The sequence below is a fragment of the Aquarana catesbeiana genome, linkage group LG12 (assembly GCF_042186555.1).
Source record: "Aquarana catesbeiana isolate 2022-GZ linkage group LG12, ASM4218655v1, whole genome shotgun sequence".
Classification (NCBI taxonomy): domain Eukaryota; kingdom Metazoa; phylum Chordata; class Amphibia; order Anura; family Ranidae; genus Aquarana; species Aquarana catesbeiana.
In genome coordinates, this window is record NC_133335.1 from 145,585,692 (window position 1) to 145,600,061 (window position 14,370).

At 44.1% G+C, this 14,370-nt stretch overlaps 1 protein-coding gene across 3 annotated transcripts in view; it reads right to left on the reverse strand.

The window, feature by feature from the left end:
* TRMT1L (tRNA methyltransferase 1L) overlaps nt 1–3,428 on the reverse strand; it is a 322,764-nt gene extending 319,336 nt beyond the window's left edge. For all 3 annotated transcript variants that reach the window (XM_073608381.1, XM_073608380.1, XM_073608378.1), the window contains exon 1: nt 3,273–3,428. The gene's annotated coding sequence lies outside the window, so the exon portion shown is untranslated. The remainder of the gene's footprint in view (nt 1–3,272) is intronic.
* Between the last annotated feature and the right edge of the window lie 10,942 nt (nt 3,429–14,370).

Sequence of the window (14,370 nt, forward strand, 5' to 3'; positions counted from 1 at the left end):
CTGTGATAGTAATGCAGTGGTTAACCACTTGCCTACTGGGCACTTTTGCCCCCTTCCTGCCCAGGCCAATTTTCAGCGCTGTCGCACTTTGAATGACAATTGCGCGGTCATGCAACACTGTACCCATATGAAATTTTTTCACAAAAAGAGAGCTTTCTTTTAATGGTATTTAATCACCACTGGGTTTTTTTTTTTTTTACTAAACAAACGAAAAAAGACCAAAAAAAAAAAGTTCATAGTTTTGTAAACAGGTAATTTTTCTTCTTCACTGATGTATGCCGACGATGCTGCACTGAAGGGTGACACTAATGAGGAGGCACACAGACAGGCACTGGTTGGCAGCACTGATCATCAGGACACTGATGATCAGTGCTAATGTCCTTCTAAAAGAAGGCGGTCGTCGGCTCTTTTTTCCTCTCCTCACATTGTCAGCATGAGGAAAAAAAAAGCCGATAGCCGGTTTGTTTATTTCCGTGATCAGATATCCTTGCTGAGTCCGAAGGACACAGCAATCACAGAGTGTGCCACAGGGGGCATGCAGGCAGAGTGATTATGGGAGTACATTCATGTACGCCCTCCTGGCAAATTAAGCCCGTGCTGTAGTCATCTTTCGGCTATAGCTCAGGCGGGAAGGAGTTAAAGGATAAGTTCACCTTTTAACAAAAAAATAAATACACATTTTTTTTTATGCCCCAAAAAAATGTGTATTTATTATTTATTGTTTCTGGAGCCTCTAAAAGCATTGCACCAGTGATCAGCAGATTGCTGGTGCCATGCAGGTCTCCTGCAGACCTGTCAGTGTATCTGTGAGCCTGTACATCATACGGCAAGCAGATACAATCTGACAGGAAGACTCAAGAACTACCAAAAAGTCATGTTAGTTCATTGAAAACTACAAGTCGACAGCCACAAAGGTAGTTTTTCCATTCACAGAAGACTGTCAATGACTGACGCTCGACCGTGGGTTTTTTTGTTTTGTTTTTTAACCACTTAAGGACCAGAAGGATTTACCCCTTTAATAACTGGGCCATTTTTTTGCGATACGGCACTGCATCTCTTTAATTGACAATTGCACGGCCGTGCGACGCTGTACTCAAACAAAATATATGTCTTTTTTTCCCACAAATAGAGCTTTCTTCTGGTGGTATTTAATCACCACTGCGGTTTCTATTTTTTGCGCTATAAACAAAAAGAGCGTCAATTTTGAAAAAAAAAGAAAAAAAAAAGAAAACAGCAATATTGTTACTTTTTGCTATAATATCAACAGAAAAGATATTAAAAAAAATAAAAATTTCTTCCTCAGTTTATAAAAGTTATAGCGTCTACAAAATAGGAAAGATTTAGGGCCCTTTCACACTGGGGCAGTTTGCAGGCGCTATTGCGCTAATAATAGCGCCTGCAAACTGACCCGAAAGTGCCACTGCTGTCTCTCCAGTGTGAAAGCCCCGAGGGCTTTCACACTGGAGTGGTGCGCTAGCAGGACGGGAAAAGAAGTCCTGCTAGCAGCATCTTCGGAGCGGTGAAGGAGCGGAGTATACTCCGCTCCTTCACCGCTCCTGCCCATTGAAATCAATGGGACGGCGCGGCTATACCTCCGGTAAAGCGCCTCTGCAGAGGCGTTTTATGGTGGTTTTTAACCCTTTCTCGGCCGCTAGCAGGGGGGTAAAACCGCCCCTGCTAGCGGACGAATACCGACGGTAAAGCGCCGCTTACAATAAAGGGCCCTTATGGCATTTTTGGTTTTGTTTATTTTTTTTTTTATTTTTACTAGTAATGGTGGTGATCTGCGATTTTTAGCGGGACTTCAACATTGCGGCGGACAGATCGGACACCTAACTGGCATTTTTTACACTTTTTTGGGAACCAGTGACATTATTACAGTAATCAATGCTAAAAATATGCACTGTTATTGTACTTATGACAGTGGCAGGGAAGGTGTTAACATCAGGGGCGATCAAGGGGTTAAAGGTGTTCCCTGCAGGTGTGTTCTAACTGTATGGGCTGCCTGGGGAAACACACAGATCCATCTTCCTCCATAGCAGAAAGACAGGATCTGTGTGATCTCCCGTCAGAGCAGAGATCTGCCTTGTTTACACAGGCAGATCCCCGTTCTGTCACTGCGGGGAACTTTTGCGGGTGGCCAGCAGACATAGAGTCCGCCCCACCCGCTGATTGCCTCCCCCCTGGCCAGTGGGTGCGCACACCCACAACATAGAATTCCTGAGCCGATGTACAATGACAGCGATTGGTTAAACAACAAACATGTTATACTTACCTCCTCTGTGCAAGGGTTCTGCACAGAGCGGCCCCGATGCTCTTCTTCTGGAGTCTCCCCGGCAACGATCCTAGGACCTCTTCATTGGGTGCCCCCACGAAGAGCTGCTTTCCATGGGGGCACTTTGTGCGGGCGTGCTCACGAGTCCCGCTGCTGCATCCATTGACACAGACAGCAGCGCAAAAAGGCCCTGAGACCCCTTTCACACTGAGTCACAGACAGTATTAGTGGTAAAGCGCCGCTAGTTTTAGCAGCGCTTTACCACTGTTTTAGCGGCGCTATTCAACCTCTAGTGGGTTGCTTGGAACCCCCGCTACCAGCCAAAGAAAGGGTTAAATGCACCCGGGTAGCGCCACTGCCGAATTGCTTAGCGGGCACTTCGGCAGTGGTGCCCATTCATTTCAATGGGCAAGGTATACACCACCCCAAAGATGCTGCTTGCAGGACTTTTTTTAAACCCCTTTCACACGAGGCTTTTTCAGGCGCTTTTGCTTGCAAGACGTTAGAAAAAGTCCTGTAAGCTGCATCTTTGGGGCGGTGGAGGAGAAATGAATGGGCACTGCTGTGCCCGCAAAGCGATTCAGCAGCGGTGCTACACATTTAACACTTTATTCAGCCGCTAGCAGGGGTTAAAAGTGTCCCGTTAGCGGCAGAATAGTGCAACTAAAATGACAGTAAAGCGCTTCTAAAACTTGCGGCGTCTTAATGTCAACACCCACCCCAGTGTGAAAGCAGCCTTGGCTGCCAAGGCTTCCACATTAGGGTGATAGGGGTGGCATTTTCAGGCACTTTGCAGGCGCTATTTTTAGTCCTTTAGCGTCTGAAAAACGCCCCAGTTTGAAAGGGGTCTTAAGAAGTTTCCAATTTTAGGAACAATTCCTGCATTCACACAGACTGAAGTCAGCCTTGGTCTGAGGACAGGCTCTGTACAGACAAGAACACAGGCCAGACACTGCACAACCGTTATTAATAAACAGGACACATCATCCAGGAATACCTGTCTATCACAATGGGAAGAGCTGGACTCCAGCAGGATACAACAGTCCTCCTCTGTACTTAAACCACTGAGGCCGACTCCTGACACACACGCTTCTACTCTTCAAAGCGGGTTTCCTTCTGCTTTTCCCTGATTGGCTACTAGTAACGTCAAGCTAAGGATGCGCACGCTCACTGGGCAATGCAGGGAAGCGGATTGGTTGAGCTTACAAAAGAAAGTTCTAATTGGCTGCCAGTAAAATACAAAGAAGGAAGCAGAGTAGCGCGAGGGGTTCTGGGAGTGGTAGTTCTGTAAGGGTCACTGGCGTTTGGTATGCAGGGATCCCAGGAGACAGTTATGAGAAGCGAAGTGTGATTGGGGGAGTGGCTAAGGGAGTGTGCTTAGGGGTTAAATGTAAACGATTGTCCTGGAATTCTTATCTTATTCAGTTTACAATCGGTGCAAAGCCTTCCATGTACCACAGAGGAGTCTGATGTTCCTGTATTGACTTGGTTCTAATGGTGAGAAAGTGACAGGTGTCTTATATATTCGGACATATTGGGCTTTCTTGGGGAGGAAGTGTCTTCCAATAACCAGGCTTTGTATAGTAAAATAAAATAGAAAACCTATATGCACAGCATATCTCACCAATACATGCGCATTTCTCCAGGTATATCCCAATCACACCAACTTTCTGCAATAACAATGAGGGACACCTATTAGAAAAAGTATGTAGGCAAAGGACACGCCCCCTTAGAGGAGAATTATACAGAAAATATGATGTTAAACCCACAAGTGCTTTTTTTAACCACTACTATTCATTTATACTGTTTTTTGAAATATACCAATGCAGAAATTTAGAAATTGGATGAAAGGTTTTATATACAACCATAATCACCCGAATGCACACAGGGCTCTGGCACTGCACTTTCTGCTGACTAGTCACCTCTAGGATGAGCTCCGGCGTGTGTGCAGAGCCCGCCAGGAAGTCTGTGCTGCGCTAATCACAAGCAGTGAGACATTCCTCGATCTCTGCAGCCGCGCATCAGGGAAATGTCTCCCTGCCTGTGATTAGCGCAGCGCAGTGCCGACTTTCTGGCGGGCTCTGCACGTGGGCTGTGCGAACATGCCGGAGCTCATACTTAGTCACCTCTAAATACTGGTTGGCCTGGCTTCTGTATATAAAGGTGACAGCTCTCCTCTCTGAGGCACTCCTTACTCCTGCACACTGTTCATTATGCACTTCTTACCCCTGCACACTGTTCATTAAGGATGAGCTCCGGGCGTGTTCGCACAGCCCACGTGCACAGCCCGCCAGGAAGTCGGCACTGCGTTGCACTAATCACAGGCAGTGGGACATTCCTCGATCTCTGCAGCCGCGCATCGGGACAATGTCTCCCTGCCTGTGATTAGCGCAGCGCAGTGCCGACTTTCTGGCGGGCTCTGCACGTGGGCTGTGCGAACATGCCGGAGCTCATCCTTAGCCACCTCTAAATACTGGTTGGCCTGTCTTCTGTATATAAAGGTGACAGCGCTCCTCTCTGAGGCACTCCTTACCCCTGCACACTGTTCATTAAGGATGAGCTCCGGGCGTGTTTGCACAGCCCACGTGCAGAGCCCGCCAGGAAGTCGGCACTGCACTAATCACAGGCAGTGAGACATTCCTCGATTTCTGCAGCCGCACATCGGGACAATGTCTCCCTGCCTGTGATTAGCACAACGCAATGCCGACTTTCTGGCGGGCTCTGCACGTGGGCTGTGCGAGCACAAGTCCATCTCGTTCAACCAATAATAAAAAAAAAAAAAATCATACAATCCCATATACACAATCCTTCACCTACAGTTGATCCAGAGGAAGGTGAAAAACCCCAGCAAAGCATGCTCCAATTTGCTACAGCAGGAGAAAAAATTACTTCCTGATCCCCTGAGAGGCAATCAGATATTCCCTGGATCAACTTTACCTATAAATGTCAGTACCCAGTTATATTATATACACCTAGGAAAGAATCTAGGCTTTTTTGTAAAGCAATCTACTGAGCTGAACAGAACCACCTCTGGAGGGAGTCTATTGCACATTTTCACAGCTCTTATGCCCTGAACACACGGTCAGATTTTCCGACGGAAAATGTGCGATCGGAGCTGGTTGGAAATTCTGACCGTGTGTGGGGTCCATCGGACTTTTTCCATCGGAATTTCCGACACACAAAGTTCGAGAGCAGGCTATAACATTTTCCGACAACAAAATCTGTTTGCGTAAATTCCGACCTCGTGTGGCCAATTCCGACGCACAAAGTGCCACACATGCTCAGAATGAATTCCGAGACGGAACTGCTCGGTTTGTTAAAATTAGCGTTCGTAATGGATATAGCACTTTCGTCACGCTGCAATGTTTTAAATTGTTTAATGCAGCGCATTCTCTTCTTCTTTATAATGCTAGAAGAATGAAGTTGTTTTGCTGCTCATATTCACACAGACTTCTCACAAACTTCTTTCTTTATTATTTATCGTGATTTCATGAATATAATATTTTGATTTGTCACAAATTTTTTTTTTTTTTTATGTTTTTAGATTTTATATTATTTTTTTTTAGTTTTTTAAATCCTGATCTGTTATTTTTTTAATTATTTTTTTTTAACTCCAGAATAGTTTGGGGTGTGTTTTGTGTGTCAAGTTACCACAACACCATTATTATCTTGTATTATTTAATTTCAAGGAGGTTGGTTGTCTCTTGATAATTTCACATATACGTATTTCTCTTTCACGTACTTTTGAAATGTACCTGCCTCCTCACAAACAAACTCTCCTTTTTTAAGGAAAACAGACATAGGCGAGTATTATTAAAAAAAAAAAAAAACTTTATTAAAGGGTCCTAACCAAAGAAAGAGGGAGGCAACGCTGGAGAAACTGCAGAAATTTGGCCCCCAGGGCACACATCAACTATTTTAATGCAAAATTGGTGGCCTGAGGAGTCCATATATAGGAGAGTACAATCTTGTCCAGAAGTCCAAGAGATCATGAACAGCAGCAGATGACATACATGCCCCCAGGCTGTGGTCATACAAGAGCCTGCATCTTTTGTCAGACCAGACTGAACCCAGGCCATCACTTTCTTGTCTTCCTTCCACTCTTCCTTCCAGGCTGTGTCTGTGGTGGTGGAGGTGTGGCAGGAGGAGGATGAGGAGGAGGATGATGCAACTCACACAGGTGGGTATTGGGTGTGATTTGGCCCCTCACCCCCTTAGTTAATGTTTTATAAATGATTTCCTCACACATGAGGCGTTGGCCCTCCTGCATGTCCTGCAGTTTGGTGGCAGCCATGCAGGCAAAGGCCTCTTCACGAGTGGGGGTGGCTCTGAGGGACGCAGAAGCCTCCTGAATCAGCCTGAGCGCTGACTCCTCCACGTTACTCCCCTTCCTGGGTCTTTTGTTTGGAGGGCGGAGGGGAGGAACCTGCTAATCTGTGAGGCTCCTACTGGGCCCGGCCTCCTCCTGGCTGCCACTTACCTCGGCCACCTCCTGGCTGCCACTAACCCCCGCCTCCTCCTGTGTGCCACATTCCACAGCCTCCTCCTGTGTGCCACATTCCACAGTCTCCTCGTGGCTGAGGTCTTCCTGTGTATGAAAAGGGGGCATAGTTTTAGTTTTTTCTTCATCAATCACACACAATTTTTATCTCATGACTGTTGCAAATTGAATGTTAACAAATATAACAGACTATCATTCTGAGCCCAGCATTTTTCATTCTTGTCCCAATTATTTTTGCTCACTACTGTCTATTGATATCTAAAACACTTTATTAAATCAGCAATTAGTGATCAATAATTAAATCTAGTAAACATCATTTATTTATTGACCAGAAATCTGTAGAACAATGCTATACCTGGCTCAAGCTGGGCTCCTCCACTTCTCCCTGGCTGGAAGTCCCAGGTTGGACATCGGAAGCCTCAGCTGGGGTGGAAGATAGGGTGGAAGGAAGGGTTGAGAGGGATTCCCTGACTTCAGTCTGGTCTGACAGAAATCGCAGTCTCTCATAGTACCACAGCCTGGGGACATAAACGTCATCTGCTGCAGCTCCTCATCTCTGGGAATCCTGGACCTTCTTGCACTCCCTAAGAAAAGTGCTCCTCAGGCCACCAATTTTGGCTTTTAAATAGGGGATGGTTGCCGTGGGGACCACCGGCTTCACCAACTCCAGCAGTTTCTCCAGCGCAGCCTGCCTCTTTTGTTTATGATTATATTGCGGGTGTTTGACCTGCCACAGACAGACCCTGTACTTGTCTATGAACAGGGGGAGGAAGTTGTGGTCATTTAAGCCATTAATTTTATCTGCAATACACAAGACAAACCCTAATGTCAGGCTAAAGTCTCCTTATCTTGTCCCAATATAGGCCTCAATCTATAAGCAGTATAGGCCCAAGTTAAAATTGTACCTTCGTTATCACGATCGGCGCTTCCGATACTCCTTCCTCCGCTCACAGATCATACGTACGACGCACACGTGTTATGCTTTATATACACTGCGCATGCGTGAAACTCCGCCCGCCCCTGATGTTTTTTCTAGTCTATTCCCCGCCCTTTCTCTTTCGGCACACTGGGGAAGAGCATACGGCGGAGACACAACAGGTGCATAATAGCAGCAATGAGGAGGAGGAGGAGGAAAGCCTGGAGCCAGAAACGTCACAATCCCGGAGGAGAAGATTTAAGGCATCAAATATGGCCTTTGTTGAGATGGACATATTGAAGAGGGCCGACTATGATGGGAAGTATGGACCTTACCCAAACCCAAATCTCAGAATGGCCAAGATCATGGCGAAAGTTGTGAAGAGTCTGCAGAAGAATTTTGGGGTACGGTGATCCAAGGATCAACTGAGGAAACAGTGTTCGGACCTCAAAATCAGGGAGCACGATCAGTATAGAAGGATCAGGAGAGTGCTGCAAAAAAAGTAAGTAGTTGTCCTGTGTTCCTATTCTTTATTTTTATTATGTTCGTGCTGCTCCATGTGCTTTTATTTACTGTTGTACAGTTTAAAATGGCAACTTTCATGTTCATGGACACATTATTCGTTCATAGGAAACATTGTTCGTTCGGCCACTAAAACACCATGTTTTGTCCAGATGCAGTTCAATACATTTTTTTTCTGGCTACTTCTCTTAAAATAAGGTTGTTGTCTAGATCCCCCAAACCCAACCAGAGGAGGAGGAGGGAGACATTATAGAACTTCTCACCACAACAGGTGAGTGTCTACGACCACAGGCTCAGGTAAAAGATGGATGCCTGCATATTTATAATACATGGTGTGTTTTATTTTATTTTTTTTGGTTTTAGGTGATCGTGATGTTGTGGAAGAGGAATGTCATTTCACAAGTGAAAGTGCCCAGATCCTCATCGGGGAGATAATGGGGTGTAATAGGGATTTAGAAACCCTAAAGAAAAACATCAATGATGTTCAAAACAAAATGAAGAACATCATTGATGTTTTAGGGAGAATATAAAACACCCAGAAATCCCTAACTTATTGCAGGTTTATTTTTGTTTTTTATGACTAATTTTTGACATATTAGAAAAGCCAAATTTTGAAGATGCACACAGTGTGTCAACAGGTGCTATCTGCCATTACGGAAGATCAATGAACGCGTTTTGTGGGTACAACCCCTTCCTCAATAATAAAGTAGCTGAGAGGAAGGGGTTGCACCCACAAAACACGTCCATTGATCCCCCATGATGGCAGCTAGCACATGTTGACATTAGGCAATTTGTGTGCATCTTCAAAATTTGACTTTTCCAGGGGTGACATCACCCCATCTGCTGAACGCAATATCAAACACGGTTTATAAATACTCATGTCTGATATTGCCTTCACTTTCTATAAAAGTTGAACTTTGTAAGTTCCAGAGTTGTGTAGTGTTGGTTTGTTCAAAAACCTTTTAGGAACGCACATGTGATTGTGCTTTGATTAAAAAGATTGATAATCAACAATGTGTGGCTTCTTCTTTCAATGCTCAAAAGCAGTTTTTGGAGTAAAGTTGTTTTTTTCAGTGACAATGGGGGTTATTTACTAAAGGCAAATCCACTTTGCACTACAAGTGCAGTTTCAGTGCAATCGCAAGTGCACTTGTAGTGCAAAGTGTATTTTCCTTTAGTATATAACACCCAACAGTGCTTTCTAATTTTACACAATCACGCCATTTTCAGGACTCCCCAAATTTCAGTCATGGTGTTGAAAATTATTAATATTTTTGTCGGTAATGCATTACATACATTAACAAAAAAAACAAGGTGTGTGTGTAGCAGACCCACAACATAATAATAATAGCCGAAGAAGAGATTGTCACCTCATGTGTCAACAAAATTTCACTCGCACTGTTGAAGAAAAAGGCCAAAAAATTAGAACATTAATAAATGATAACCGAGTTGACAGCTAAAAGAAAGCCAAGCAGTAAATCAAAGAAAATATTTGTTCAGTTTCAAATATATTTTTATTTAAAAAATGTCTCAGACATTGTCTGGCATATTGATGGCCCCTCTACCCGCAAAGTATTCCATGTATCTTATACGGACCTCGCGGACACTCTGGGGGGGCAAGCCAGGACGTTCAGTTTCAAGCAACGTCAGGGTTGGTTCATTAATATTAATTCCGGCCTCAGGCCCAACCGAGGCAGCATTGTTCCAAGAATTTCTCCTTAAAAAATTGTGGAGAACACAGCAAGACAGGATGATGTGATTGAGTTTATATTCCGCCATGTGTATCGGTGTAAGAAATAGGCGGAACCGGCTGGCCATTATTCCAAACGTGTTCTCCACCACTCTTCTGGCTCTGGCCAGCCGGTAATTAAAAACCCTCTGGTCCGGGGTGGGTGTCCTCATAGGGAATGGCAGCATAAGATTGTCCCCCAGCGCAAACGCTTCATCCGCAACGAAGACGAATGGGAGTCCTTCCACATTGTCTTCTGGAGGTGGCAAGCCCAAGCTGCCATTCTGGAGACGCCTGTAGAACTCAGTCTGGGCGATGACTCCACCATCCGACATCGGGCCATTCTTCCCCACGTCCACATACAGGAACTCGTAAGTAGCCGACACCACCGCTAACATCACAATACTATTGAGCCCCTTGTAATTATAATAGTATGACCCTGAGTTGGGGGGTGGGACAATGTGGACGTGTTTCCCATCAATTGCCCCTACGCAGTTGGGAAAGTCCCACCGCTGGGCAAAGTGGGAGGCCACAGTCTGCCATTCCTGTGGGTTGGAAGGAAACTGTGGAGTCAAACAAGAAGAAAAAAATTTGTCATTTTCCACATAAACATTGAAAGCAGATTAGACACAAACATTCTTGGCCAACATCAGCATAACATTTTAGGGAGTATTTAAAGACAAAGGTATAAGGTCCACCTATCAGATTCCTACTCCCCTCTGATGGCCCATTGTTAAAAATTTATGTGGGGGGGGGGATGTTTTGGACAGGTAACCCTCTCCACTTCATTGAGAGATGAATGCCTAAATAATGTGTATTACCTTGGCCAGCCCCTCCTTACTTACACTATTGGCAGCCCACTGGACAGGTAAGAAGTGTGATAATACAAAGATATAAATACACACTGTACACATTTTAGCACATTTTTACATTCTGCTATTACCTATCAAGATAATAATAGGATACAAAAACTTTTAACATTACCATTTGAAAGTATTCAGGTAGGCCCTTGCACTACATGCTTTGGGGAATTCATCCATAAATCTGACCACAAAAGAGGTAGGTATAGTGTGTATGGGTTTGGCAAAGTCACCAGATAGAGGATTGGTATCAGCTGAGTTGGGGGGGAGGGGGATTCCAAATGATTTTTGGACCCCCAAAAAAAAGCCTCTGGCACTCTGCCTGAATTTAAAGCACAAATAACATTCTTACACATTTTAGGGGGTGTTTTGGGTAAAGCACTACTATGGAGCTGACAAAATACATTGTTAAGTGACTAGACGAGGTGGATATAGGCCCAGGAGAGCATGCTGGGGAGGTAAGTGAAGGCAAATATGCATGAAGGACAACATTTTTTTTTTTAAATCCAGCATGCATGAGGACAAAGGGGACATTCACAGCATATTACAATCATGGTAATTAGGGAATAAGGAAAGAAATACAATACATTAGCAAACATTAAATACATATAATGAGATTTTTAAGGATAAATCTTACCTTAATATAGTCCTTCTGCAGGACCTGGATGATGGCAGAACAGGTCTCTGGGATAATGATCCCCAGAGCCTGGGGGAAGATGTCTGTTGAAAACTTGAAGTCCTGCAGGCTTCTCCCCGTCGCCAAGTACCGCAACGTGGGGACGAGCCTCTGCTCCAGAGTGATGGCTTGCCTCATGCAGGTATCCTGCCTGCTGATATAAGGGGTCAGCAAAGCCAACAAACGGTGAAATACAGGGTCCGTCATCCTGAGAAAGTTCCTGAAATCATCAGGATTATTCTCACGGATCTCACGGAGCAAAGGCATGTGACAGAATTGGTCACGCTGGAGCAACCAATTCTTCGTCCATGAACTCCTCCCCACCCTGTTCATGGACTGGGCTTGTGTCAAAGTAAGAACCCCAACACCAAGCCCCCGCACAGCACGAACCCTACGATGAGTACGTACACGCAAAATGGCTAGAAAACAGTCGGCTGTTCAGAACGAAGTAACAGAACGCACTGAAGAACAGCAAGGCCTGTGAAGAGCGACCTGAAAATCAGTAACGAACGGAGAAGAACACAATGATAAATCAATGGGAACTCACTGCATGCACTGAAGACCAGATACAAACCCACAAGCACAAACTGAACAGCAGAAAAACGAACTGAAAACCATGAGTCTGAAAAAGCGCGAATCGTCTCTCACCAAACTTTTACCAACACGAGATTAGCAAAAGGAGACCAAAGGGTGGCGCGCTTGGTATTGAACTGCCCTTTTATAGTCTCGTCGTACGCGGTGTACGTCACCGCGTTCTTGACGTTCGGAAATTCCGACAACTTTGTGCGACCGTGTGTATACAAGACAAGTTTGAGCCAACATTCGTCTGAAAAATTTTGATGGATTTTGTTGTCGAAATGTCTGATCAATGTCCGATCGTGTGTACAGGGCATTACTGTGAAGAAACCTTTCAATATTTGGAAAATAAATCCTTTTCCTCTTGAAGTAAAGAGTGCCCCCATGTCCTCTATGGTGTTCTTAAATGTAATAACTCTACACCAAGTTCACTAAATGGACCACTTATGTATTTGTACATGTTGATTATAGCCCCCCTTAATCTCCTCTTCTCAAGAGAGAATCAATTCAGTTCCTCTAATCTTTTCTCATAGCTGAGCTCCTCCATGCCTCTTATCAGTTTGGTTGCCCTCCTCTGCACTTTCTCCAGTTCCCCAATATAATTTTTGTAAACTGGTGCCCAAAACTGAACTGCATATTCCAGATGAGGTCTTACTAATGATTTGTACAGGGGCAAAATGATAGCTCTCTCTCTCCGGAGTCCATACCTCTCTTAATACAAGAAAGGACTTTGCTCACTTTGGAAACCTCAGCTTGGCATTGCATGCTATTATTGAGCTTATGATCTACTAAAACCCCCAGATCTTTCTCCACCATTGATTCCCCCAGTTGAACTCTCCCTAGTATGTATGATACATGCATATTCTTAGACCCCAAGTGCATAACTTTACATTTCTCAACATTAACCACTTCAGCCCCGGAAGGTTTTACCCCCTTCCTGACCAGAGCACTTTTTACAATTTGGCACTGCGTCGCTTTAACTGCCAATTGCGCGGTCATGCAATGCTGTACCCAAACAAGATTTGCGTCCCTTTGTTCCCACAAATAGAGCTTTCTTTTGATGGTATTTGATCACCTCTGCGGTTTTTATTTTTTGCGCTATAAACAGAAAAAAAACAAAAATTTTGAAAAAAAATAATATTTTCTACTTTTTGTTATAAAAAAAATCCAATAAACTCAATTATAGTCATATATTTAGTCCAAAATGTATTCAGCCACACGTCTTTGGTAAAAAAAAGTCAATAAGCGTATATTTATTGGTTTGCGCGAAAGTTATAGCGTCTACAAACTAGGGTACATTTTCTGGAATTTATACAGCTTTTAGTTTATGACGGCCTTTCTCATTTCTTGAGGTGCTAAAATGGCAGGGCAGTACAAAACCCCTCCAAATGACCCCATTTTGGAAAGTAGACACCCCAAGGAAATTGCTGAGAGGCATGTTGAGCCCATTGAATATTAATTTTTTTTTGTCCCAAGTGATTGAATAATGACAAAAAAAACAAAAAAAATTTAGAAAAAGTTGTCACTAAATGATATATTGCTCACACAGGCCATGGGCATATGTGGAATTTCACCCCAAAATACATTCTGCTGATTCTCCTGAGTATGGGGATACCACATGTGTGGGACTTTTTGGGAGCCTAGCCGTGTACGGGGCCCCGAAAACCAAGCACCGCCTTCAGGACTTCTAAGGGCATACATTTTTGATTTCACTCCTCACTACCTATCACACTTTTGAAGGCCATAAAATGCCAGGACAGTTCAACCCCCCCCCCCCCCCAAATTACCCCATTTTGGAAAGTAGAAACCCCAAGCTATTTGCCGAGAGGCATGTTGAGTCCATGGAATATTTTATATTTTGCCACAAGTTGCGGGAAAATGACAAACTTTTTTTTTTTTTTTTTTGCACAAAGTTGTCACTAAATGATATATTGCTCAAACATGCCATGGGCACATGTTGAATTACACCCCAAAATACATTCTGCCGCTTCCCCTGGGTATGGGGATACCACATGTGTGGGACTTTTCGGGAGCCCCGAAAACCATACACCGCCTTCAGGATTTCTAAGGGCGTAAATTTTTTATTTCACTCCTCACTACCTCACAGTTTTGAAGGCCATAAAATGCCAAGATGGCACAAAACTCCCCCAAATGACCCCATTTTGGAAAGTAGATACCCCAAGCTATTTGCTGAGAGGCATGATGAGTATTTTGCAGCTCTCATTTGTTTTTGAAAATGAAGAAAGAAAAGAAAAATGTATTTTTTTTTCTTTTTTCAATTTTCAAAACTTTGTGACAAAAAGAGAGGTCTGCAA